Source organism: Lepidochelys kempii, chromosome 24 (assembly GCF_965140285.1).
Source record: "Lepidochelys kempii isolate rLepKem1 chromosome 24, rLepKem1.hap1, whole genome shotgun sequence".
NCBI lineage: Eukaryota > Metazoa > Chordata > Testudines > Cheloniidae > Lepidochelys > Lepidochelys kempii.
This window is the reverse complement of record NC_136403.1, coordinates 4,980,878-5,007,720: the sequence shown is the minus strand read 5'-3', so window position 1 is coordinate 5,007,720 and position 26,843 is coordinate 4,980,878. Positions and strand designations below refer to the sequence as shown.

The 26,843-nt window shown below is 49.5% G+C and overlaps 1 long non-coding RNA gene across 2 annotated transcripts in view; it reads right to left on the bottom strand.

The window, feature by feature from the left end:
- LOC140902737 (uncharacterized) overlaps positions 1-25,942 on the bottom strand; it is a 45,135-nt gene extending 19,193 nt beyond the window's left edge. Inside the window, exons 1-3 of one of the 2 annotated variants that reach the window (XR_012156109.1) lie at positions 25,700-25,942; positions 25,466-25,591; positions 16,659-16,981 (exon numbers count right to left, since the gene is read on the bottom strand). This is a non-coding gene — a long non-coding RNA (uncharacterized LOC140902737). Of the gene's footprint in view, positions 1-16,658; positions 16,982-25,465 lie in introns of both variants that reach the window. The other variant, XR_012156108.1, reaches the window with a different exon arrangement.
- Positions 25,943-26,843: the final 901 nt, after the last annotated feature.

The following is a 26,843-nucleotide window of genomic DNA, read 5'->3' as shown; positions in this document are numbered from 1 at the left end:
GGTGATCGACTGTTCTCCATGTCCACTGAAGGTAGGACAAGATGCAATGGGCTTAATATGCAACAAGGGAGATTTAGACTCAGACTCCACAGAGATTTAGGTTAGATATTAGGAAAAGCTTTTTAACTCTAAGGGTAGTTAAGCTCTGGGCTAGACTTCTGTAGCGGGTTGGTGGTGATCCTCCCGCTCTGGCTCAGGGGGAGGTCACTCTACCTCACTGTGTCTCTGGGACGCTGCTCCCTATCAGGAATTAAAGCCGCGGCCCTTAGGCAGGACTGCTCAGTCTAGCAGTTTTAAGGAGTGCAGGGAGTGAGGGCTCTGGCTAGGGGTGCAGGCTCTGGGGCGGGGCCAGAGATGAGGGGTTTGGAGTGTGGAATGGAGTCAGGGCTGGGGCAGAGTGGAGGGGTGTGGGCTGTGGGGTGGAACCAGGGATGAGAGGTTTGGGGTGCAGGCTGCCAAAGGGCTGCGGAGGAGAGAGAGGACTCCCCCAGCCCTCTCTCGCTGCAGCAGCTCGGAGCCAGGGGAGAGGCGCCTCTCCCCTGCTGTGGCAGCCCTCGCGGGGCGGGGCTGGGCCGAGGGAGGGGCTCCTCTCCCCCAGCCGTGGCAAGTCCAGGGCAGGTCCATGCTGGGGCTGGCAGGGAGAGGCTCCTCCTGATCCCCTGCATGGGGCTTAATAGGCAGCTGCATGGCTGTGCAGCTCAGAGGGAACTTGGCTTCAGACTCAGGCCCTTAGGTAGGGTGGAACCCCAAACAGTCTATGATCTCTGGCCCCAGACAGGGCAGAGCAAACAAACGACAAGGCAGACTGGCATCCTGGCTCTGGCAGCCAAATGCAGGCCTCTGGGCCTAAGGTTGAGGCCACCTCAGGGGTAGGGTTGGCAGCCGGGGGTAGGTGGACCCAGTTCCACCTACTCGACCGGGTCCCGGCCCAGGGCCCTAACAGTGACAGAGCATTCCAACACTGGGTCAGGCGGCGACGGAACCAGACTATAGTCGACTGTCCCTGGGCAACTTCCTACTCTCCCAACGTAACGTGCCTGCAGCTCGGGGTCGTCCCCCACCTCTTTGGGGTATAGGGCGAATGGCAGTCCTGGCGGCTCTTCACCTGGTTCCGTCTCCTCATGCGGAAGGGCATGGTGGAGCACCAGTCCAGCTCTGACGCTGTAGCCACTCGCTATGGCGATGGGAGGGGTTCTCGTATGACCGTAGGTAATCCGCCTCCCCGAGAGGTTGGGAGCTAGGTTGACATCTACCTAATATACCTGTATACTCAGGGGGTTAGTGGATTGGCTTACATAGGCCACTCAGGGGTGTGGATTTTTCACCCCCCTGAGCACTGTAGCTGGGTCAACTTCACTTTTTAAAGAACCCAAAACATCTCTCTATATAATATAATGATTCTTAAAATAATCTCATGATTTTGGGGGGCCTGACTTGTGATTTTTGAGTTCTTGCGGTTGGCAATTCTGCAGATTTGTGTGAACACGTCATCTCCCACTGAGCTAAAGAGAGTTACATTGATGTGTAGATCAGGACTAAGGGCTTGTCTACGTGGCAACACTCAGGAAAATTAATCCAAATTAGCTGCATTAAACACCTCTGTGGACACTCCCTGGCCCTGGTCTGGGACTCAAGAGGCCTGGGTTCAATTCCCAGCTTTGCCATTGCCTGGGTGACCTTGGGAAATCACTTCACCTTTCTGTGCCTCAATTTCCCCATCTGTAAAATGGAAAGAATGACACTGACTGCCAGCCTTATTACTTTATAGGCCTTGTCAATACTGCATTGGATTAACCCTGGATGAGTTCTTGCCAGAAAAAGGGTGGTATCCTTACCATGTGCTAGCTACCACATGGTAAAAGCCTAGTGAAGACAAAGCAGCTTATAGTTTTCCCATGTCTTAGCAAGTTGAGGTAAACCCTAGAGGTGAGTGCTAACAGGATGCTAGACAGGACTGAGAGCATTTCACAGCCACTATGCAGTGCCGTATATGAGCACACAAGGTGCAGGGCAAGGGAGAATCTGGCCCTCTCCTCTTTTGTTCACTGGCAGGCACAAATTGCTTCATGCATCAGATTCTTCCAGGTTCTGGACTGCAGGGACACACTACAGTGGTTAGCAGTCATCTCCCTCCCTCCCTCAGTGCCTCTTCTGCATGTCCTGGAGATGAATCATAGCTCCCTGTAACCTAACAACGCCAAAGCCCTGTTGCCAAAACACTCCAGCCAGTCCCAGAATTGTACCCCGTAAGCAGTCGTACTTCATTCATTTTCCTTTAAAGCGGTTTCTACAACTGGTGTTTTCTCAGTATCCATTATTAGCTCATCTTTCATGGAAAGGCTGTGATTTTCAGCAGTGGGTTTGACTGACTTTCACATAGCTTCTTAGCAACACAAAACGGGATAAAAATAGCCCCAAACCAAAGGGCACATGCTGGGATGGCTCAACTACAGGAGTGGGGCCAGGACATTACAAGGAGAAAGCAGTGGACTCTAGGAGTCAGAACAGGGCCCTCTGAGTGAGAGCCAGGGGGCCCTGGGTGCAGATTTTAAAGCCTGCTGTTTTCAGGATTGTTCTCATGTGTTGTTTGCTCTTTCTCAACCTGGTTCTGAGTGATGCTGAGGCCCCTTTAAGCCACCCTGACAGCAAAGATGTCATTGGACTGGGTGGAAATGACCCCCTGACGACGACTCCCCCTGCCCAGGTAGCACTGCTGTATGGGGTGTGCACAAGCCCCTCGGCGTAGGGGGCAGATCTGGGGCACGGTGGTCACAGTGCACTTTGCTATGGCTGTTCTTTGAGTCTAACGCCCCTGTTCGTGTTGGGTTGGGAGAGCAATCCCTGTGCAGCACTGCTGTCTGCTGTTACGACAGCTGTTGTGTTCTGCCCCAGAGGTGGCTGCATTTGAGAGGTGGCTGAAATAATCCAGATAGAATCATCAGGGCAACCAGACTAGACAGAGCAGAAGGTCTCTTCCAGCCAGGCTGGAGGCAGGACACTGAGAAGGGGCCAATGGACTGGAGTGGCTACGCTGCCTAGCACCTACATTCCCGTTACCTCCTGGGGAGACCTTCAATCTCCAACAGCCTCTCCAGCATCTCAGTTTTATTGCGAGGAGCTGCAGAGATTAACTGAGGCCAAACTGAAGAGTGGGGGAAAGACTCTGAGGAACAGACCCCCTCGTTAAAATAATGAGAGCAACATATACAGCGAGAAGAAGGCAGGAGCGTACCCTAATTAAATCATTATATTAGAGCCCTGGCAAGGAGCAGGAAGAGAGAATTCCAGATGCCTCAGCCAAGCGACCTTTCCAAACCTGGTCCCCGCTGTCTAGTTAGACGCCTGCTAACACAGCCAAAGCAGACAACATGCCGTGTACAGGCCAAGCTCTGAGCTGAGGTAAACAAGGGCACCGAAGCAAACGGAGTCACACCCTGAGTTTGCTCCCAGTTCCTCCTCCCCACCAACCCACATGCGCTTTAATAACTGAGGAAGAGCCGCTACCAACCCTGGGGCGTGGAGTATAGAGCAATGAGCAGATCGTCCTGGGAGTCAGTTGCCGTTGGGAGGGAAGCCGTGATCTGGATCATTGCAACACCACCAGGAATCATGGTGGGACTGCCCGCAGCCCTTTTGCCTCACGGGACTGTCTCTTGGACCAAGGAACACTCATCCTTACAGGACACTGCTTCAGCATCCCGTGCTGAGTGCGGAGTCGGGGTTCTCCTCCCTGCAGCTTTCAGGTACAGCTACTAACCACTTTGTCCTTCTGCTTGCGGGGTCTCATTCTCGTGCAGGTGATGCTTTGCCGCTCTGGCAATGCAAAGGGGATTTGGGGGACGGGCAATCTGTACAGCACATACACCCATGTTCTCTATAATGCACAGTTCCTTGATCCCTCAGCATCCCACATCTGTAAACCCAGGATAACAGTCCTTCCTTTCCCCAAGCCTTTGATTGCCTTTTCTATTTAGATTGTAAACTCTTCAGGACAGAGACTTTCTCTCACTGTGTGTATGTACAATGCCTAGCTCAGAAGTGCCCTGATCTCAGCTGAGGACTCTAGTTGCTACAGTAATACAAATAATAACGATTTACTATTAAGAATTATAAATAATAATACACAGTCCATATGCTCTATGTTATACAGTCTATACAGTCCCGCATACTCTATAAAGCATGGTCTGTATAGTCTGCAGAACCCATGCACTCTATAATGCTTGGTCCCTACACCCTGTACAGCCCAGATGATCTCTAATGCATGGTCCATATACTCTATAAGACACAGGCTGGCTTGTACAGTCAACATGAGTGCTGGGCCAAAAGCAGAACTATTCAGCTCAGCAACCCGTTAACTTTGGGGTGCTGATAAAACAGGATCTGGGTAAAAATCCCTGTCTGGTCCCATGCTCTCTATAAAGCCACGTTTGGAAAGTACAATACAGCTCTGAGCCAGTGGTACCCAACCTTATTACATAGGAGAGCCACATAAACCTACACACAACCTTGTGTGGGCCAAACAGACTCCACATATTTTAATAAGATTTAAAGTCACCTGCGTAGATTTATATTTATATTTTAAGTTCTGCTTGTTTTGTATGTGTTTAGACAGGTTGTGTAAACTAACCTGATGTAAACGTGACGACAAAAAGCTCACGCATCGGCCGTTACTATATTGTGTTGAAGCAGGCCATGGGTTGGACACACCTGCTCTAAGCTGCTGCGGAAGGTGCCTGGAGCGATTTCATTAATGGGGTTGTCCCATTTCACGGATCAGAAGTGCACCCCCTGCAGGGCTGGGCCTGCCATGTCCTTTGTGAGCAGGGTAGAGATCATTTACCAAGCCAGCGGCTATCAGCCTGCTGATCCTGCAGACGCAGCCCAGAAGGGAGGATAGTCATGTGGACTCCTAGAGCCCATCCCGAGGGCGCAGTGTACAAAAGCCTGCCAACCTGCACCCCAAATCCAGCGGGGATCTGCGGCCGCCCAGCAAAGGGTTCACAAATCAGCGAGGACATGCCCGCTGCACGTCTGAATGCGCAAGAGCATTGCACTCCTCTCCTGCTCCGTCCTTTTCTCCCACCCTGCTCGGATTTAACTGCAGCATGGACACCTGCCCACAGCTAACATGTGCATGTGACAGTCACCCATCTTCGTGCAGGCAGAGGGGCATCCCCCAACCACATCACTCTCTTCCCCAGCTCCACAAGCACTGAGAGCCAGACACCCTTGGACTTGGCACTCAAGTGTCCGACTGCCCACACGCACACATTCACACCCAGGCACCCACCCAATCATGCACAGGCTTACCCCCCAACTGTGGCTGTGCATTCACCTCCACAAACTTACACAAACTCACATGCACACACCCACTACCACCTTCCCTCACCGCACCATTGTCACCACCTGCCAATGCCAGACAAAGGCAGCCACCTCTGCACAATAACACCGGGACACCCCCCCCCAGATCTCCTGTGTCTACAGGCGTGTACTCATGCCCACACACATACACACTTGGATCACTCCTTACTGCACAGTCGTGCGCGCACACACACACACACACACACACACACACACACACAATCACCTCCTGACTCCACACACAGGCAGACATGTACGCAATCACCCACGCACACCCAGATCTCCCCCGGCTGCAGTTGTGCACTTGCGCCCGCACATATGCACAGCCACACACGCGCGCGCACACCCCCATGGCATGACTGCACACAGACTCACACTCCCAGAATCACAAGATGTGACTCTCCCTTCACACACACGCGTCATCAGTGGAGTTACTCCTGATTTCCAGCAGTGTCAGGCGAGAATCAGGCCTCCCGTTCCTGGGAAAAGCCAGATCCCTCAGGCACCAGATTAAGTCCCTCCAATGTATGATTAACTCCAGTGCCCCCTTCCTTGCCCTAGGAGATGGTGCCAGTCACTGCAAGCTGTCAGCTGCTGCCTAGAAAGCTACTAGTTGTGCATGCAGCCCACTGACCGTTGGATCTGTCACCCAGGACAGTCGCCCTTTAGAGGGCCAGGACCTCTCACTCCAAAACCAGCAGTTGTCTCTACCCACATACCAGATGCAAAGCTGCCCAACATTACCAAGCTGAGCATTGTTGTGGTCACCCAAACAAGAGTGAGCAACTGCGCCACCTAGCATATAATGCGAAAGATACACAACATGAATTTTGGCACTCAGGGTGAAATTTTCAGTGGTGGCTCCTAACTTTGGGTACCACATTTTCAGGGTGCCCACCTTGAGCCTGATTATCCTAGGTTTTGAGGCCAGAAAGGAAAAGGCTGATCATCTAGTCTAGCAGTTTTCAACCTGTGGTGCACGGACTCCTGGGGGTCTGCAGACTATGTCCAAGATGCCCAAAGGGGCCCACACCTCCCTTTGAAAAAACGTACGGGTCCACAAATGAAAAAAGGTTGAAAACCACTGATCTAGTCTGGCCTCCTGCTTAGTACAGGCGAAAGAACCTCACCTGATATATTTGCTTCAAGCTCCTAGCTTCTGGTTGAGCTATGGTGTATCAGTTGGAAAGATATCCAGCTTTGACTTTAAAGACTAAAAGAGACAGAGAATCTGCCATGTCCAGAGGTGCTGAACACCCAAAACAACCGGCTGAAGTCAAGGGGAACTGCAGTGGCTCAGGGAATCAGGGCTCTTTCAGGCATCAGAAATTGAGGTGCTCAAAAATCAGTCCCCACTTGTGAACACTTGAACTTCTGCATATACAGGTCTGAAACTCCCCCCAACCCCACCCATTAACCCCATCCTCCCCCGTGAGACAGGTCGGTACTATCTTCATTTCACAGGTGGAGAAACTGAGGCAACGGAAAAAGGAAGGGACTTGCTCTCAGGAGCCAGATATGGGAGCAGAAGTCACTGACTGTTCCTAGCATCTGCTCATTTGCTCACCCTTCCCTAGAGACACACCAGCCTTCTCACTGACTTCCCTGCAGCTCCATGTGCTTATCCCATGCTCAGTGTGGTATCAGGGCTCACATTTCCAAATCGACCCCTGTGGAAGATCAGACTTGAGGGCTGATCCGGGGCCCAAGCCATCACAGCCTCCTGGCTTTTTGCTCTGGAGCACGACATTTTTTTTGGAAAGCTCAGGCCACCAAATGCCTCTACGTATATATTCATTTTAATAGGCACGGTGCCAAGGTTGGAAAATTGCTCCTTGTTAGCTTAGCAAAGCGTGGTGATAAATCATGGGTCATGTAATGTGCTGCAGGCTAGGGCCGTACCAGTGAGGGGGACGCGACAGAGTTGGGGAAGGGAGAGTCCTTTGTTTGAACCCCAGAGATCCCCCATAAAACATGTAGCTACACGATTTTTTTCCTTCGATGCTTCCTTTCAGTGGATGGTGGCGCCCCCTAGTGACCAACTGCAGCTTCTGACTCAGTCCAGCTGGCATCTCCCCCAGAGGGCTGCAGATTTGCATCCACCCAGCAGGGTTTATCACCCCGCTTTCCTTGCAGAGCAGCGGGAAATAATCCCCACAACTTTGTTAACTCCGCAAGTGCTGGGAAGGATGGTGGGTGCAGCAGCTGGGCTATGCTAGCCCCGAGTGTGTTCATGCTGGTGGCTGGCGAGGAGCCACAGGGCCTGATTCTCAGTTATTGCCACAGGGACGGAGGGGGTTTAGGAGACTTTAAGGTGGTCTTTATACGCCCCATATTCCAGGGCTAAGCAGGTTCCCTGTGTAACTAAGAGCAGCCTCAAGGCTCCTCTAACTTATGATATTCTCCCAATGGGCCCTGGAAAGCAGAGAATAGCCACAGTGCAGTGCACTCTGGTCACCTCACCAATCTGCCCCCCTACATGGGGGTCTGGGAGCAGTGTGGGTCCAGGGCCCGCATGCCATCTCCATCCCAGTTAGGGATACCCCTGCATATGGGGGACAATCAGGGGGGCTGTTTCAAGGGCCCATGGCTCCACTGTGTTCCTGTGCTCCCTGGAGACACTACAGTCATAGCCAGAGCCCACAGACTTAATTCTCAGTTAACGCTGTTCCTGGGCTTCAGACAGGGATGGGAGGTGTAGGGGAAAACAAATTTTAAGCCACCATTGCAATCCCCATATTCTGGGCTCTACCCCCGTTGTCAAATAGTGCAGCCTCGGGGTGGCTCTAACTTACGCTCCGCTCCCTGTGGGACCCCAGGATTCAGAATCGGAGAGCAGCTGCAGTGCATTCCAGCCACACACCTGATCCGCCCCCTCTGCCGGGAGCAAGGCAGGTGCAAAGACCCACATCTGTGCTGGGGGGAGGGGGATTCTCACATGGCCCTTTCCACCCATTCTGAGGCGTCTTTGTGCTGCCGGAACAGCCTAAAGGGATCTGAGGCTAAGTGAGAATCAGGTCCCATGAGCAGAAATCGAAGCAGGGATTCCCCAGGGCAACAGAGACCCGTTGGTTATGTGTTCCCAGCCTGTGTCTGAAGGGGCTCCCCATCATCTCTGTTCCCCCAAGCCAGCTGCCCACACCCTGCCCCTTTCCTCTGCTTAGCCCCACTCCTGGCATGCCCCGACTTGCCCTGGCGCCAGGATATTAGTGCTCCCAAGGCAGGGAGCCAAAAGGAGACCTGGATGTGGCCAGTTAACAGGCAGACAGCACGGCAGCAGGCTGCTCTACGGGGATCAGGCTTGTCCCTTTTCACTGGGCAGGGGTGGGGTGGAATCCAGGCCTCTCTGCTTTCCACCCCTACAAGAGAGGAAATATGATCTCTGGAGAGGCAGGCTGCCCAGCCATCACCTGGCAGGCGCCAGGAGTGCCAAGTGGCTGGCTCCAGCCCAGGAGGCTCTCTGGTAATGAAGCCAGGAGAGAGCAGCCAAAGGGTGGGAGGGGTGGGGGGGAATCTGGTTTTGAGTGTCGTCAAAGGGGCACCATTCACACGCAGATCAGAGGCCGGCTACACCCTCAGCCTGGTACGTGTAAATCATTTCATCCCCTCCTCAGCCCAGCCGGGCCCCAAGTGCCCTAGGGAGGGAGCCCCCCGGCAGGCATCGATGGCACCTGCCTTCCTGGTGGAGTCTGTGGGATGGGAGTGGGTCGAGTGGCAGTCTAGGCACCATTGCGGGGACGCTTGCCAAGGGGATGGGCTGAATCAACTCTGGCCACTCTGCTCTCCCGCCTGGCATCACCCACTTCCCCCCCCTTCCCCACTCCCGCCAGTGGCTGCAATAGCAGGAGCATGGACGCGGCTTGTGGATCCTGTCATGGAAGGTGGCCGTAAAGGGCAAAGGGGCTGGTTATCTTACAGTCCTCTCTGCCCCAGGTGCCTTGTCCACCCCTTTTTGCTAAAGCACATTAGGGAGCCAGCCCAGCCAGATTAGCACCCGCAACCGCTCCTCATCCTCTGACCTGGACACCCTCCCCGTCCCCACGGCTTCACTGAGGGGAGCGGCAACGGAGCCTGCTTGAGATGCCAGTTGCTACTAGCTTCTGGGAAGCCCCAAACGCAGGAGCAGGGGAACTGAGAAGCAGAACCACGTGTCCTGGAAGCCACAGGCACGAGGAGTGGTCAGGCGGGTGGCTGCTTTCCAGGGGGCACCGCATGCGAGGAAGAAACCCATAAAAGTCCTCAGGCCAGAGAGAGCCAGAGCAAGCTGCATCTCCCAGCACTGTCATGCTGGAAGAGGAGCGTAAAGGTGGGAGGACACAGCGATCTTCACCCACCATTTATGAGTCAATAAGGCCAACCAGAACGTGATTTATAACCAGAGCTGGGACATAGGGTGGTGTCCTCTGAGGAGCTGGGAGAAAACCAGACATCCACAACAATCTGCCCTATACTTCGTCTAACCTTCTACCCCCTGCCATATTCCCCGCTGCTGCCACTGCCCTCCCCTCCCTGCCATGGGAGCTTAGTATCCTCAGCTATCCCTTTCAATCCTGCTTTAGCCCCTAGGGAGGCCTCATCCTGCCAGGTGCTGTCTGTACACATAGTGAGAGACAGTCCCTGCCCCAAAGCACTTAGAATCCCAACAGGGAAGACAATGGAAATATTATCCCCATTTTAAAGTTGGGAAACTGAGGCCTCATTTACCAGTGACACTAAGGCCCCTTTCTGATGCCAGAGCGGTGTAAAGGGGCCTCAGTGTAAATGAGAACCGAGTTCTAAGCTATTTTGCCAAAGGACATGCAGTGAACCCAGGTGTCCTGGCTGCCAGTCCAGAGCCTTCCCCACAAGATCATCCTTCTCAGATTGGCAAACCGTGGGGCTCTATGGCAGTAACATGCTAGCAGTGTATGAGGAAGCAGGAGCTGCTTGACTGTCGCTCCAAGTTCCCTGAAAAACTTTCTCGCTCTGAGACTTCTTCCTGAGGGAAACGTGTGGCCATGATGCAGCATCAGCCTAGACCAGCACTCTGGGTGCAGCACAAGTGCTGAGCGGGGGAAATTTGGAGAGGGGGTTAAGAGGAGCAGTTTCCAGGTGAGATCTGAAAAGAGCCAGCTCCCCAGCTGGGCCTAGCTCTGCTGCAGGCAACAGAACTGCATTGCACCAGCCGAGGTGTAATTCAGGCCAGGTGGCCCATTTTCATCAGTGGAGGACCGGGCCTTTGGAGAGCTCTCAAAGAATCCAAGGGCCCATTGCTTTGTTCTTAAATGAATCAAATTCCAGCCAGCCCCGACGACATTTCTTATTCGAGGTCCCTCTTAAAGTGGAGCCGGAATTAGCTGCTGGGCATGAAGGGTGGGGGTGGGGTGGGGTGTCTCTCCCTCCCATCCAAACCCACTCCTCGCCTCTTTCCTTTGTGTTTCTCCACTTCTCTGAGTGGCAGGAGGAGGCGCGGGCTCTCAAGGCGGCTTTTGTGCTGCAAGGAGCTGGGCGGGTGTCCCCGTGGGACCATTACACCACCGTGCTCCCCGGCGAGACTTGTCTAGACAATAATTGCATGCACCTGACTTTTCAGCGAGCAAAGGAAACAGTGAACCCAACCTCCCACAGCCAGCATCCCCCAGGAGCACATGAGGCGAGGGGGGATGCATGTGGAAATAAAGGCCTTTGTCCCCAGCTCCCTTCAAACACCTGTCGTTAACATTTCTCCCCTCGGAGCAGCTGGTGGAGATCAGATTTATTGGGGGGGGGGAGTCATGGTTTATCATCCCCCACACTGGTAACCTGAGAAAAAACTATCCTGGGCTGGTAGAAGTTAGGACTTGGGCCATATTCCTATCTGGTGTAAATCGCCCTCACGCCATTGAAGTTAATGGAGGGACACCAGTTTACGCCAGCTGAGATCCTGCCTTGTATTGATGGAATTGATTCTCAATTACTCTATTTATGCACTTGGGGCAGGGATAGAGGGGTTAAGGGGCGCTTTAAGTTAGTTTTGTGCTCTCTGTATTCTGGGGCTGTGCCCAGTAGCCAGTGTCAGTTAGGGCTGCCTCAGGGCTGCTCTAACTTACACTCTGCTTCCCATGGCACCCTATGAGCCTTGGGAAGCTGAGAATTCCCATAGTGCATTGTGCTCTGGCCATCCCCCAACCTGCTCCTATGCCAGGGGTGGGGAGCAGGGTGAGTACAGAACTCTTACACCAACCCTCCCCCCCTCCCCCCCACCAGCCAGGGAAGCTCCCAGTGCAGGAAGATTCTCAGAGGGCCACTTCCACCCACTAGAGGGGCCTAATGAGACTGAGAATCAGGCCCTTTTAATCTATTTCTGGGCCAAATCTGCAAAATTCTATGTGACCTGGGGGTCTAGTGGTTTGAACTGGGGACTAAGAGTCAGGACTTCTGGGTTCTCTTCCTAAATCCAGCAGAAGTGTGCAATCTAGTGGTGGGAACACATGGGGAGTCAGGACTCCTGGGTTCCACTCCTGGTTCTAGGGTGGATAAGGTTCATATCCTGCAGTCTCACTGACTTCAGTAGGGTTATTTGCCAGATCAGGCCCTCTTGTATGATTTTGACAATAATCTTCATCTTGCTTAGGGTAGGAGCAGATTTGTATGCCTGGGTGAGACCCTCTCGTGGTGATTTGGCAAGTCTCCTTCAATCAGGGCAACTGGTATGCATGTGTTCCTCTCTGTGCTCCCGGTGGTGTCCATCCAGATTTTCCGAACATCTGGCCAGGTTTGCCTCTTGGAAGGGGCAGGACTCAGGCCCACATGCACCTCTTGGAAGGGGCAGGACTCAGATGAGATGGATGGATCGTGCTGGGGAAGAGGACTCTTGAGAGTTCCTTGGCTGGAAGGGGAGGAGAACCTGATGGAGCTAAATGCTTCGGGGAGAGAAAAGGAAGGGACAAGCCGCAGAGGGGCGGGGAAGGCAGGTCAGTAATATGCAGCCGGAGGTCACCCGCTGGCTCCCTAATGGAGCAGGCTGCAAGCACCATGAATTAGTGATGAGGAGGCTCTAGAGCGCAGGAGGGGAGGGGGCCTAGGCTCAGCCCATCTACCCTGCAACTGGAGGTGTGAGTGCCGCTCATGTGGCCGTACCCAGGAGAGCTTTGATCTAGCTAGCTCGTCAAAAATAACTGAGCGCATGGCTGCAAAGGCTTCAACATGGGCTGCCCAAGCCTGCCTGGGACCCTGGCTAGCCCTTGCATTGCCCATCTTCACTGAAGCCCCTGCTGCCGCCTCTGCACTCCTATTTCTAGCCACGCCAGCTGGATGAAAGCTAGCACAGGTCTGTCACCACAAGCTGCAACTTACACCCCCCACCCCTGGTTCCAGTGTAGACGTAGCCAGAGGGCTAAAGAAACAGCTCAGCTCAGGCCAGGTTCCGATCTAAGCCCTTGTCTACATGAGAAAGCGGTGCAGGTTTAACAGAAAGCAGACTTTGTCTTCACTACAAATAAGGTGCGTGTTTGATGTTGATGTACAATTCTAGCAGAGATGAGGCAGAGGTTGTTTTTAACTATACTGTAGCTAGTCAAGATCATCCCTACATCCCATCACCACCTGGGGTTTTGTCGTGCCTGGCTATGTCAGGAATTACCTGTGCCTTGTCTCCACTCCAGAATTTTACAGCGAGATAGCTATCGCCAGACAAACCCTTCCTTTTTTGGCTGTAAAGATGCAGCCAAAGGCAAATTCAGACTGGACACAAATCTTGTACAGTGAGGGTGATTAGTCACTGGACCAGACTACCAGGGGAAGCAGTGGGGTCTCCATCTCTTGGAGTCTTCAAATCAAGACTGGCTGCCTTTCTGGAAGAGATGCTTTTGCCGGGTTGGTTGGTTCGACAAAGGGGGAAGTGAATTAAATGTCATGCCCTGTGAGATACATGGGGATGGTCCCATCTGGCCGTAAATGCTATGAATATAGCCCCTCTGCACCATGCCGGCAAGGAAAGAAGGGAATGGAAATGTAACTGAGGCCCCTGTGTGGTTCTAGAATGGTGCAGAGGGGCCTTGGTGTAAAGGAGAATCCATCCCAATCAGTGAGCAATGATATCGGCTGCCTTTGGCGTCCTGAGATGTGTCGTATATGTACAGCGTGCAAACTTGCCCTCATGAATTTAACGCCAGCCCTTGGTGCCACACTGATACCCCTTAGACAGCAACGGCTTCTGTTTCCCCACATAGCAGGCATACAGCCTGGGCAGCTGCTTGCCCCAACACGTCACCCCGCCAGCATGTCTCACTCCTGCCCCAAGGGGACCCCCTCTAGGGGGGCAGATGAGAGGAGTTAGTCTCTACGGCCTGCTCAGCCCCAGGCCTTTGTTGAGGCTGCCAGCAAAGGTGCCAATTAGTGCCAGGTCTTGTTTGTGAGTGATCCTCTATGCAAGGGTTTTGTTTTAATTATCCTAGGATTTGGGGGCGGGCAGGGGCATCAGTTTCCTTTCCCACCCCCATTGCCCAGGATTGGGTTGCTCGATCAGCCGTTGCAATTAAAGCTCCCCTTTGTTGCTTGAATCCAACCGTCTGCAAACCCATAGATGCGTCTTACACCACTTAGTCTGCTTTAATATCTCAACCAATAAGCTTTAGGCACATTAATCCATTCGGCGTTACAACCCCTGTAACCCGAATCCTTCGATGAAAAGGGGCTGGATTGATATAGGACACTAGTAATAATAACTTTGTCATAATATGTAGTAACATGCTACATCTGCATTGAGGGGAAGGATGAAATTCAATAAGGACAAAAGCAAAGTACTACACTTAGGAAGGAATAATCAATTGCACAAATATCATATGGGAAATGACTGTCTAGGAAGGAGTACTGCAGAGCAGGATCTGGGGGTTATAGTGCTGTAGCTCAGGAAAGCTTATGCTCAAATAAATTGGTTAGTCTCTAAGTCCTCCTTTTCTTTTCGCAAATACAGACTAACACGGCTGCTCCTCTGAAATGAAATACGAATCAACAATGTAGCACTGTTGCAAAAAAAAGTGAACATCACTCTGGGATGCATTAGCAGGAGTGTTGACATGAGAAGTAATTCTTCCACTTTACTCAGCATTCATAAGGCCTCAACTGGAGTACTGTGTCCAGCTCTGACCACCACACTTCAGGAAAGATGTGGACAAACTGAGAAAGTCCAGAGGAGAGCAACAAAAAAAAAGGTCTAGAAAACATGACCTATGAGGAAAGATTGAAAAAACTGGGTTTGTTTAGTCTAGAGAAGACTGAGGGGAGACATGATAACAGTCTTCAAGTACATAAAAGGTTGTTATAAAAGGCAGGGTGATAAATTGTTCTCTTTATCCACTGAGGACAGGACAAGAAGTAATGGGCTTAAATTACAGCAAGGGGGATTTAGGTTAGACCTTAGGAAAAACTTCCTAACTGTCAGGGAAGTTAAGCACTAAAACAAATTCCTAGGGAGGCTGTAGGATCTCCTTATTGGAGGTTTTTAAGAGCAGGTTAGATAAACACCTGTCAGGGATGGTCTAGATAATACTTGGTCCTGCCTCAGTGCAGGTTATTGGGCTAGAAGACTTACCCGGGTCCCTTCTAGCCCTACGTTTCTATGGCTTTGTGGAAAAGGCATAGGGATAGGAGTGACAGGTTCAAGTCCTAGCTATGCCACAGATTTTCTTATGTGACCGTAAACAAATCACAGAGGGCCTAATCCACATCCTTTGTCTGTTTAGCTTTTGGGGGCAGAGTCTGCATCTGTGCAGCACCCAGCACATAGAGGCCCTGCTCTTGGTTGGGGTCTCTAGCTGCTACTGTAATACAAATAATTAATAGTAGTAATCATGGATCTAAGCTTTCTTGATGCCCACCCAAATGCATTGTTATCTGGCCCATAGCCTCTTCCATCCAAGGATCTCCAAGCCCCAGCTCATTTTGCCCAGAGCACCAAAATGCCATCTGGTTCTCATGAGCCTTCGTATAGCGAATGTTACAGAGACCAGCGCTGCCAAATATATAGCTCCTGGCTATTGTCTCCTTGTTTCCTTGTTAGAGCATAAGCTGTAGCTCACGAAAGCTTATGCTCTAATAAATTTGTTAGTCTCTAAAGTGCCACAAGTCCTCCTTTTCTTTTTACTGATACAGACTAACATGGCAGCTACTCTGAAACTTGTTTCCTTGTGTTCCCCTGTCTGCATTCCTCTACTGTCTCTTGTCTTACTCTTAGACTGGAAGCTCTTTGGGGCAGCGACGGTCTTTTTGTTCTGTGTTTGTACAGCGCCTGGCCTGTAACTCAATGTAGTAGTAAAAACTGCATTGGCTAATTTCTCCCAACCATGCCAGAGAGAGCTAATTACTGGGAGGGAGAAGCTTGAGTAGTGCCAGGTCCCTAGAAAACAGTGGGTTAACCACAGCCCTTTTTCTCCTTGCATGGATGCACCTGGCTCCCCAGCCATGGTGGGAGACCTAGGCTGGCTTCCAGTTGGGGCAGTTTCTCTTACTCCATTGATTTCGGCTTGGTGACCTGCTTTGATTTCCTATCCGCTGAGGAAACCCTTCACTGATTGCACCTGGTCTATGCCACACCAGCTCACCAGCCCTCTAAAAACACAAGGTGTGATTCTCATCTATGCTAAGATCTCTTTATTCTGCTTTGACAGCATGAAGGGGCCATAAAGTAAGTGTAACTGTAATTTTATACCCACTTTAAGGGCCCTTTATGCTACCAGAATGGGGCAAAAGGGCCTTAGTGTAAACGAGAATCGGAGCCCTTTAAGAACAATTTGGATCACGCACAGTTTCTGCTTCAGGTGAGGATTTGTTTTCTCTGCTCCTTTGCTAGCTATGGCCCCATCCAGCCCCTCCCAGGCGCCTCCAGAGTCATTGTAATAATGAGCTGTCTCAAACTCAGACCCCCGGCCAGGTAAGCATGTCTGTGAAGGTGCAAGACATGAGTTGCTTTCATAGATTCTTTGGTTTAAGCATTTTAAACTCACTTTGCTCGGGTGTAAATGATTACACCAAGTGCAACGGAGAATCAGGCCCCATGTGACTTGGATGGCAGAATCAAGCTCAAACTATAAATACATATAAATTGCAGAATCAGAAAAGTAAATAGGCATACTGAACCTAAATCTCATTTGCAAGGCCAATGGAAGTCAAGACTCCTGGGTTCTGTTCCCAGCTCTGGGAGGGGAGTGTTCTCTAGTACTTAGAGCAGGGGACTGGGTTCTATTCCCAGTTCCAGCAGATGTGCATTGCAGAAAACAGCTCAATTTCCAACACACACCCTCATGAAAAGCATCCCTCCCCCGGCCCCGCCATGAGCCTACCTGTAATACAAAACTTGTACCACCATCTGGGACCACGGAGCTGGCATGAACTCTCCTACCAACAGCTGTTGCTCTGTCTCAGCACAGACCCCACCTGTGGTCTTGGCAGCTGCTGGGTGTCTGTCTGACCCACAGGTACCATCTCAGGAGAAGCAGGAGGATCTGAGTTCTCCCTGCATGCGAGCAACCAGGACACAACAGGCATCCTCGCACCATCTCGCTGCAGATCTCTGTACCAGAGCCAGCATCAAGCAACATCGATGGTCCCGGGAATTGCTGGATGCTCCGGATCACTGAGCATTGCTCTGGGGTCCTGTCTTCCCCTTTTGCAACAGAGCAGAAAATATAAGGGAGACAGAAACACTCTATTAAAAAGCTTTGAAGGCTCCCACACTAATTATGAACAATAAAATAACTAACAGCAGCAGCTTTTGTTCAAGGATTTCATGGCACTTTATTACTGTTATTTTTATTATTATTTCTATTACTGTAGCACCCAGGAGCCCCAGTCACAGACCAGGACCCCATGGTGCTAGCTGCTGTACAAACACAGAACAAAAAGACTGCCCCTACAAATGTTAATGCATTTAGCCTATTATCCTCCCAGGGTGGTGGTATGATTATCTCCATTATACAGGTGGGGAAACAGAAGCACAGAGAGGGGACAGGATTCACTCATGGCCACAAAAGAAGTCAGTGGCAGAACAAGGAATAGAACCCAGGAGTCCTGACTCCCATTTGCCTGCGCTAATCGCTAGATCATGCTTTCCACACAAGAGCCAGGAATAGAATACAGGGGCCCTAGCACCTATTGGCTCATGTTCTAGCCACTACATCCCACTCCCCTGGAGTAGGTGGGAAGAGATTCATAGAGTCCAAGGCCAGAACAGACCATTGTGATCATCTAGTCTGACCTCCTGGATACCACAGGCCACAAAACTTCCCCAAAATAATTCCTAGAGCAGATCTTCTGGGAAACCATCCAATCTTGATTTAAAAATTTTCAGCGATGGAGAATCCACCATGACCCTTGATAGATTGTTCCAATGGTTAATTTATTCTCACCATTAAAAAAATGACACCTTGTTTCCAGTCTGAATTTCAATTAGCTTCAACTCCCAGCCATTGCATTATGTTAGACCTTCCTCTAGATTGAAGAGCCCGTTATTAAATATTTGTTCCCCGCATAGACACTTATAGACTATAATCAAGTCACCCCTTAACCATCTCTTTGTTAGATTGAGCTCTTTGAGTCTACCACTATAAAGCCTGTTTTCTAATCCTTTAATCAGTCTTGTGGTTCTTCTCTGATCCCTCTCCAATTTATCAACATACTTCCTGAATTGTGGGCAGCAGAACTGGACACAGTATTCCAGCAGTGGTCGCACCAGAGAGTAGAACCCACCCAGTTTGAATGCGAGACCACACGGTCTCATTTGGCCAGTGCACCTGACACTGAAACAAAATTACCTTTCAAATGCCACATGCCAAAACCTTGACCTCCTAGCATGCCCCACTGACTAGTCTGCGTCCACAGAGCCCTCCCTGCTCCCAGGACTGCGGCCGCACAGGGAATGCTCTGGAAGCATGGCTGAAATGTTGCAAAGTTATCCACATGTGTGTGTGCGGGGCGAGGAAGCGGATACAAAGGTACCGGATTTTGTCAGCTGTTGGCTCTCCCCTCTCCTGCAGATTCCGGGGGATCCACAGCATTTAAGGGTGGACCCCAGGATCTCTGGGCAATGCGCTGATGGTGTAATGAGGGGGTGGGGGTATCTCTCTGTGACAGGGGAAGGTCTGGCCCTTTGCCCTTAGCTGACATCCTTTCCTCTGTCTGCACTCCTTTAGCCCAGAGCAGCTGAGCCCAGCAGTCTTAAAGGGCCAGCTCACCCCTTGACAGGCCTGCTTAGATCATAGGCATTTTTGGGGAGCAGGGAGCTTGACGGCTTTATGTGTCTGTAAATTAACCAGCGTCCTGGTGTTGCTATGGAAGCAAATACAGGAAAAGCAAACAATAATTAAAGTGATCAATTAAATAATAATAACTACATGAATAATTAATAATTGGAAAAAATAATGAATAATAACGGCTAATAAGAACATAGCGCAACGCAGTAGCCAGAGATCTGCTCATCCAATGCAGAGATGTGTACGCTGGGGCAGAATGGCCCATCCAAAGGGGAACACAAGGCCAGGGTGTCCGCTGCCTGCGCTCAGTGGCTTTGAAGCCCAGAGCGTAGCAGGAGTCAGGAGGGATCAGACTTCTTGGCCATGTCAGCAAGTGTTTTGATGCCAGATTTATTGACTGGGCTGAAGGAGCTACATGCTCCGACAGAACCAGGTGCACCTCTTACAAGTCTCTCCATTTATTCTTCACCAACATCTGCTATTTTCACTAGAGCCTCTTGTATATCTGATGTTCCATGCAGTCCACTAGGTATGTTGATAAGCACCTCTGGATGTGCTTCAGGTCCAAATGGGTTTGTTGTATGGTTGATTACATGGTTAGTAAGGGCTGTAACATACTCTTCATCCTCCTTCAGTGCAGAAGCGAGGACTTGTTTGTGGACTTTGTCTTCACTACTTCTTGTTAGGCCACTTTGTTCTCTCCTAGCTTTTGGATATTCGTAATATGCAGCTGTTGTCATTTCTAACACTAATACGGACCTGTGCATGATTGTCACTGAATTAAAAAGCTAGTTTCTAGAATATTTCAAAGGCTAGTTCTATAGGCATAGGCAATTACAAATGAAAACCTTCTACCAGGCAGACTAGATGATACATTGCAGGTACAAAAGCTTACAAATGGAGAAGCATTACATTAGGAATTCACATACATTTATATCTACCCACTATTCAGTGCAAACCATGGGCACGCAATCTACTGCTACTGATGCTCAACCTTCATTGTGAGACTGATCCAGCTAGCAAATCTCAATTGAAAATACAGAAAACTATTATAATTACTTCTGAGATATTTTGACAATTAGGAATATGTGATGTGAAAACATTTCATGTTAGTATATTGCACAATGTTGATCTTTGCCATTTTTCCATATGCTAAACAGCTTCATCATTTCTGAAAAAACAAACAAACAAAACTTGCCCATGCAAAACCAATAAAAATCTTTTAATACATTGTCGTTTGGAAGCTCTGACCAATGAACTTGACATTAAGGTGTTTAAATTAACTTAAACAGTAAGTTTAATCACGTTGCAGTTTCTGGAACTGTGCACACAGTGGCATTTTCTCATTTTGGGGACCATTGTTTCACCTCGCCTATAGGCTTACAGTACCACTTGACAGCTCCACATCAGGAGCCTCTCTGAAATGAGTTTCCTGGTCTCAGCCTAATTCCTAGCAGACAACTGCCCATATCCCCAGACCCACCAACACACCAGATGTGAGCTGTCCTCCTCGTTAGCTGTCTCAGCACAGAGGCTGAGGAATGAATGGGCTGGAGAGACTGAATGTCCTTAGAGGTGGAGGTCACTTTGGATCCAGGTTGAGGAAGATTTTGAACATCTCAGCCTAAATGCATGTGATCATGTTGCCCAGGCTGGCCGGGTGAGCAAGGAGAAGAACCTGCTGCTTTGTGACTGCTAGCAAAGCTTTTTAGCTCAAGTCATAGGGCTCTGTGGGTGTTGACAGCCACCACTTCAGTCCCCATCAACGACCATGTTTATAGGCGTTCTATTTGCTTTTAAATGTCCCATGAGATGTAACTTCCACTGCTCCCCTTTGGAGTAATTGTTAATTACTAATCAACAATCACTAATCATTATTTAATTTTAATATCAACCTTAACTGTTAATAACATGAATTAAAAGTAATTAGTGCTCATATTAATATTATTTATTTACTATTGCTGTAAAGCCTAGGAGCCCCTGATACCCGAATCCCATTGTGCTGGGCACCGTGCAGACACAGAACAACAAGAAAGCAGTGGCAGTTTGTTGCAATCTCTACCATGTGATTAAAACTAGCCTCAACAGAAAGCATGCCACAGCCTCCCTCACTGAAAGGAACAATTAAAGCATCTTCTGAAAGGAGATAATACATAATGAAATGTAATAACATCCTTCTTCATCCAGAGCATTAAGTGCGACATTGTGGAATGGGAAAAGAGAGGTGACCCATCTCCCACAGTTTAAATCTGAGCAGATGAAGGGTTTTCTAAATACAGACTATTCTGCCACAAGGGGCAAAAAATTAAGAAAAAGTAGACACACAAATGAATAAATAAAATACCAATGCATAAGATGAGAATACTACTAAGGAGAATACTACTAACAGGAAGTAACTGTTATCAAGACCAGTGTTTCTCACCCTTTTTGATACTAGAGCCTGGCTTGCTGCCTTCCTAAACTGTGTCAGGGAGATATCAGGGACCGGTGCTGGTCCACGGACCGGTCCTTGAGAAACACTGGTCTACAGGTTGCAGGAACTGGGAACAGCTACGACACCTGGGTTCTATTTTTGGCTGTGCCACTGACTCACCGTGTGACCTGGGCCAAATTACTTAAAGGGATGCTATGAATTTAAGGCTCATGCTACTGTCTGAACATTTGTCACCTGCTTTGGTTCTGAGAAAAACTCAAGATTAGAAGATAAACAAAATAGCTGGGTGTAATTCTCAGCACAGGTAGACACACCTACGCCACCTCTGCTCAAGCTAGCCCCTAAAAACAGCAGCGTAGCCCCAACACCACCTCGGGCTAGCTGTACAATCCCACCCCAGTACAATCCCACTCAACCACCCAGCTCGAGCCACAGCCGGTGCTGTCACAGTCACTCCGCTATCATTCACACACTAGCACCAGCAGCCGTAGAGCCAGTACATCGCCCCGCTGGCATTCTGGGAATCACACCTCCCAGCCGCTGTGTGTAGACGTACCCTTAGTGGCTTGTCCCTGTAACCCACGTCCCTCTGTCCCCTCTAGTTGTGGCTGAGACTCATGGAGAGGTCGATCAGTCTACTAAAGTCTTGGCTAACACAGCTGGGTTTGTCAGCTCAAGCAGTAGAGGCTCGTGCTTTAAACCGGAGGTCTGAGGCTCAAACCCTGCAGCTGCTGAGCCACCTACAGATGCAGCATTACAACCCCCGCCTGTGGCAGCTGACGTTGGTACAATTCGTTTGGAACATATTGCTCTGAAACCTGTTTGCTTTGCAGCATGGGCGGACGGCAATAGAGATCTTGCAGTGACAGTGCTTTCCAGACAAGGATCCCAAAGTGCTCGACAAACACTCATTCATGAAGCCCCTGTGTGAGATAAGTAAATATGATCTGTAAAGGCCTTAATTTAAAGTTCAGTGACATCCCGGATGGAGGCTGCTGAGCGCTTGGAAACCTGACCCTGAGCTTTTGGGAAACTCTGCCCCATGGTGGCTAAGGGGGCACCACCAGTTTGAAACCTAGTCAGTTTTGAACATTGGTGAGTAGCTTCGGGGATTACACTTGGCCCTGAGTGTCACTGCCAACTTGTGTGGTTTTACAACTACATTTTCTTATTTAAAGAACAATATGTTTCTCTCCCCTGGGTGGAAGACCCACACAAACGAAGGCCCCAATCCTACAACACAGCAGTGGAGGTGGCTGTCAATTTATTTACTGTAGCATCTGAGCAAGCTCGCCATCTTTAGTATACTTCTCCTCCTGTGGGGGAGAGCAGTGTTGTTTTTCCCAGTTTACAGCTGGGGAACTGAAGCATAGAGAGACAGAGGCCTGGATCCTTAAAGGCATTTAAGCACCTAACTCCCAATGGGAGTTAGGCACCTAAATATCTTTGAGGATCTGAGCCTAATTGAGACTCACCCAAGCAGTCTGTGGCAGAGCTGCGAATTGTACTGTGGCCTCTTAGATTATGTCTACACTGCAATAAAACACCCATTGCTGGCCCGCATCAGCTGGATCGGGCTCACATTGCAGGGCTATAAAATTGCTATGTAGACATTTGGCCTCGGGCTGGAGCCTGGCCTCTGGCACCCTCCCCCAGCACAGGGTTCCTGAGCCCTAGCTCCAGCCCAAGCCCAAATGTCTACACTGCAGTTTTATGGCCCTGCAGCATGAGCCTGAGTCAGTTGACATGGGCCACCATGGGTGTTTTATTGCAGTGTGGACATAGCCTGACCACTAAACTATCCTCCCCCCTCTAAGGCTTGCTCTACACACAGTTTTAATGCAAATTTACCTATTTCCATTAGGGGTGTGATTTTTATGCCAGAATAGTTAAGGGATTAAGGAAGATCCTTAAGCCCGTGTCAGATCTCAATGACTTTAAAGAGAAAGCAGGTGCATGTACAGCTTTGACTGCACTAGTCCTTGTTTGTGGAATTGGGATAAAAAAGGAAAGCTAAGAGCCAGATTCTGATATCTCTACACACACTGAACAAGTCAGTGGCTGCCCTAGTGTAGTGGTTCTCAAACAAGGGGTCCGGGGCCCCCGGGGGGGGGGGGGGGGCTGTGAGCAGGTTTCAGGGGATTCGTCAAAATAAATCAGAGAGCAGGGCCGGCGTTTGACCTGTCTTAGCTTCGCAGGGCTGCCTGTGGTGTCGGACCCCAGGCCGTTGCCCTGCTTGCTACCCCCTAATGCTGGCCCTGGCTTTTAATCTACTGGATATGCATAAAACAGTTGTGGCAAAGGTGGGCTGAGGAGTTTTTATAGCATGTTGTGGGGGGCCTCAGAAAGAAACAGGTTGAGAACCCCTGCCCTAGTGGACTGTACAGGAGAAACTGTGAAATGGACTATATACACAACGCTGTCCAACGGACACAGTGAAACAGCACCTCAGACCCCAATCCCACAATCTCTTCTGCATGGGCAGACCCCCCGACACCCATGTGCAGTCTGACTGAAGTCACTGGGGCATTTCGTGGGCACAGATATCCCCACCACAGGGAGCAGCTTGCAGGATCAGGGCCAAATTGTGGATCTAAATTCGCTGCCCCAAAAGTTAGCTAATGTACCGTTAAGTTTGACTGGCAGTGCCCCAGGCCCTTCCAGAATGTCAAGTATGCAGCCACGTTTAAACCTCTGAAAACCAGGAAATACAGAGTTAAGGTGCGTCCCTAGCCCCTCTGGCTGTTACACACTAAACTAGTAACCAGAACTATGGTGGTACTACTGCTCCACCATAATCCAGATCAGGATTCCGAACACCCATCAAACTCAAAGGCATGTTGGGTGTTGGCGTGACCTATTTGTATTCAAATCTCAGGTTGGATTTCAAGCACAGTAGCCCTTCCTACAAACATAAGAACGGCCATATTGGGTCAGACCAGTGGTCTATCAAGCCCATTAGATTGGCCAGTGCCAGGTGCTTCAGAGGGAATGAACAGAACAGGTAATCATCCAGTGATCCATCCCCTGTCGTCCACACCGAGCTCCTGACAATCAGAGGCTAGGGACACTCAGAGCATGGGGTTGCATCCCTGACCATCTTGGCTAATAGCCATTGATGGACCTATCCTCCATGAACTTATCTAGCTCTTTTTTGAAGCCCGATATAGTGTTTGCCTTCACAACATCCCCTGGCAAGGAGTTCCACAGGTTGACCGTGCGTTGAGTGAAGAAGTACTTCCTTTGATTTGTTTTAAACCTGCTGCCTATTCATTTCATTGGGTGACCCCTGGTTCTTGTGTCATGTGAAGAAGTAAATAAACACTTTGTTATACAAACACTTACTCATGTGAGTAAGTAACAAGCAAGCCCTGTGCAAGTTGCCCCTCTGACATTAATGGGGCTATTTGCCTGAGTAAAGTGAGCCAGTATTTGCAATATCAGCCTATAAACATCAGAATTACTCTTCCCCTCCCCCGCACTTTCATTGCTTTAGGGGTCACAGTTCTGTTCCTGAATTATAGGGTGGATCATAAAATGGGAGTTGGAAGAGAAACCGTCTCCCTAAAATGAAGTGATACCTAAAGACAAGGCATCACTGCCTGTCACTCTAAAGAGATCAAACTCTGACCAGGTGAAAAACAACTTGTGAATGCTATAATTTAGAAGACAAGTACATTGTTTCTCAAAGATCTATATTCTGTCACTCACCCCAAAAACTATAGTGTGTGTGTAAACTCACACAACTACAGTATATATACGTATTTTGTGTACGCACACACACTTTACCCAAAAACATACACACTAAGTATGCCCACACTATATACGCACTCACACACCTTACACACACACTTTATGCACACAGATATATGCACATATTATGCGTACATATACACAGTACATATCTCTATATACGCACATACTTTATTCTCTATATATCATTGTCTATGTGTGCATTTGTGTGATTGATATCGATCGTGTGTGTATGTGTACGCGTGATTGAGTGTGAGTATATGATTATCTATATTAAATAAATGCACATATAGACTTATCCTGTATTATATGAAGTGTTCATGTCTCATACATGAGTACGCGTGCGTTATGAATACAATGTGTGTGTATGATGTGTGTAGGTTTACATGTAAGCACATATGGATATAGATACACATTACACAATTCTAAAATCATAGAACAAGATGCACTAAATATAACACGGTGGCTTTTTTGTTCTTGTTTTACTTGGGTTTTTTCCGATCGCATCATAAACATGAAATATTGAAACAAGAATAGAATCATTTCATATGCTGTAGCAAAACAAAACTTGCAGGGCTGTCTGATCCGATGGTGTTGCAGCATGCGGCTGACTTTTTGCCATGGACCAGGGAGGCTGGTTGGAAAAGACACAAAATACCCACTCCCAAATTGCCCAGGCAAAGTTGCAAAGAAAGCTGTAGCAACACCTTACCTTGTGAGTCACTGGATGAGACATTTCCTTGTGCAGTATCCCTTATCTGCTTAATTCATTTGCAAGCTGAGATCTTCTGCCGCAGCAGAACCAGAAAGAGAGAGAGAGAGAGCTAGTTGCAAGGATCTGGGAGAGAGAGAGGGAGAGGGAGAGAGAGAGAGGAAATAATGCAAAATACAGTGCGGGGTAGCAAATTCCTGCTTCAGAACAAGGCTACCCACTACACACACTCACACACACACACTATTCCCTCCAGCCAGAGAGGCAGACGTCGCCTCTGCCAAAGCTGCAGTGTAGCGTGGCTCAATGGGGTCTTGCATCTTTCTGCATTGTCTCTCTCCAGCGTGAGCTCATGCAATCTCATTTCATGGGAGAGACATCTGGTTTGATTCAAAGAAAGGGGAAGGAGGGAGGGAAACAGCTTTGCAGGCTTGGAACTGAAAAGCGATTTTCAATGCTCCCCTTCCACAAGTCACCCCTCATTTCAATAAGAAAAGGGAGCACTGTATTTCTACCACCCCCGATCTCTAGATTTGGGGGAAGGGGAGGTTGGGTTATTGCAATCAATTCAAGGGTTTTCTGCTTTTGCATGGAACAAGTAGCACATGAGTTCCTTTGCCCCCATCCCCCACTCTAGCAGCTCTGCCAAGTCTGGCTGATGTAGAAAATCCTTCATCGGGGAGTCATCTGAAAGCAGGGTTGTTCGTCTTTTCTTTCCAAGGATCTCACTTCTTCTGGTAGATGGTGAAAGATTTTTTTTTTTTTAAAGTTGGGTCTCTGTCCGTTAAGAGGTTTAAAAAAATCTTGTCTGAGATGGCCAAATACTGCTTAGTGGGCTTGATTCCCTTGTCTCTTGTGCTGTCATTTACACGGGTGCAAAGCAAGTGTGTTACCAAACCAGAGCAGTACAAAGGACCAGTGCACAAGGCAGTGGAGAATCAGCCCCACTTCCCCAGTCTCTTTCTCTCCATGGGCCAATTTACTGTCGCCCTACAACTTGAGTGGTTGTTTCCACCCTCATGAAGTGAGAGCAATTTGATCTGGTAGCGTTTTGCACTAGATTCACAGATTCCAAGGCCAGAAGGGACCATGGTGATCATTTAGCCTGACCTCCTGGATAATACAGGCCACAGAACTTCCTAGGGGAGCAGATCATTTAGAAAAGCATCCAATCTTGATTTGAAAATTGTCAGTGATGGAGAATCCACCAAGATACTTGGGAAATTGTTCCAGAGGTTAATTACCCTGGTGCAAACAGCTGCACAAGGCTACAGTGAAATGACCCTGTGTGTCTGCTTCTCTGGCTCTGGGTCTCTTTCTGTATTGCTTTCTCTACAGGGCCCTGATCCTGCAATGAATGTGTCGATTCCTCTGTCAA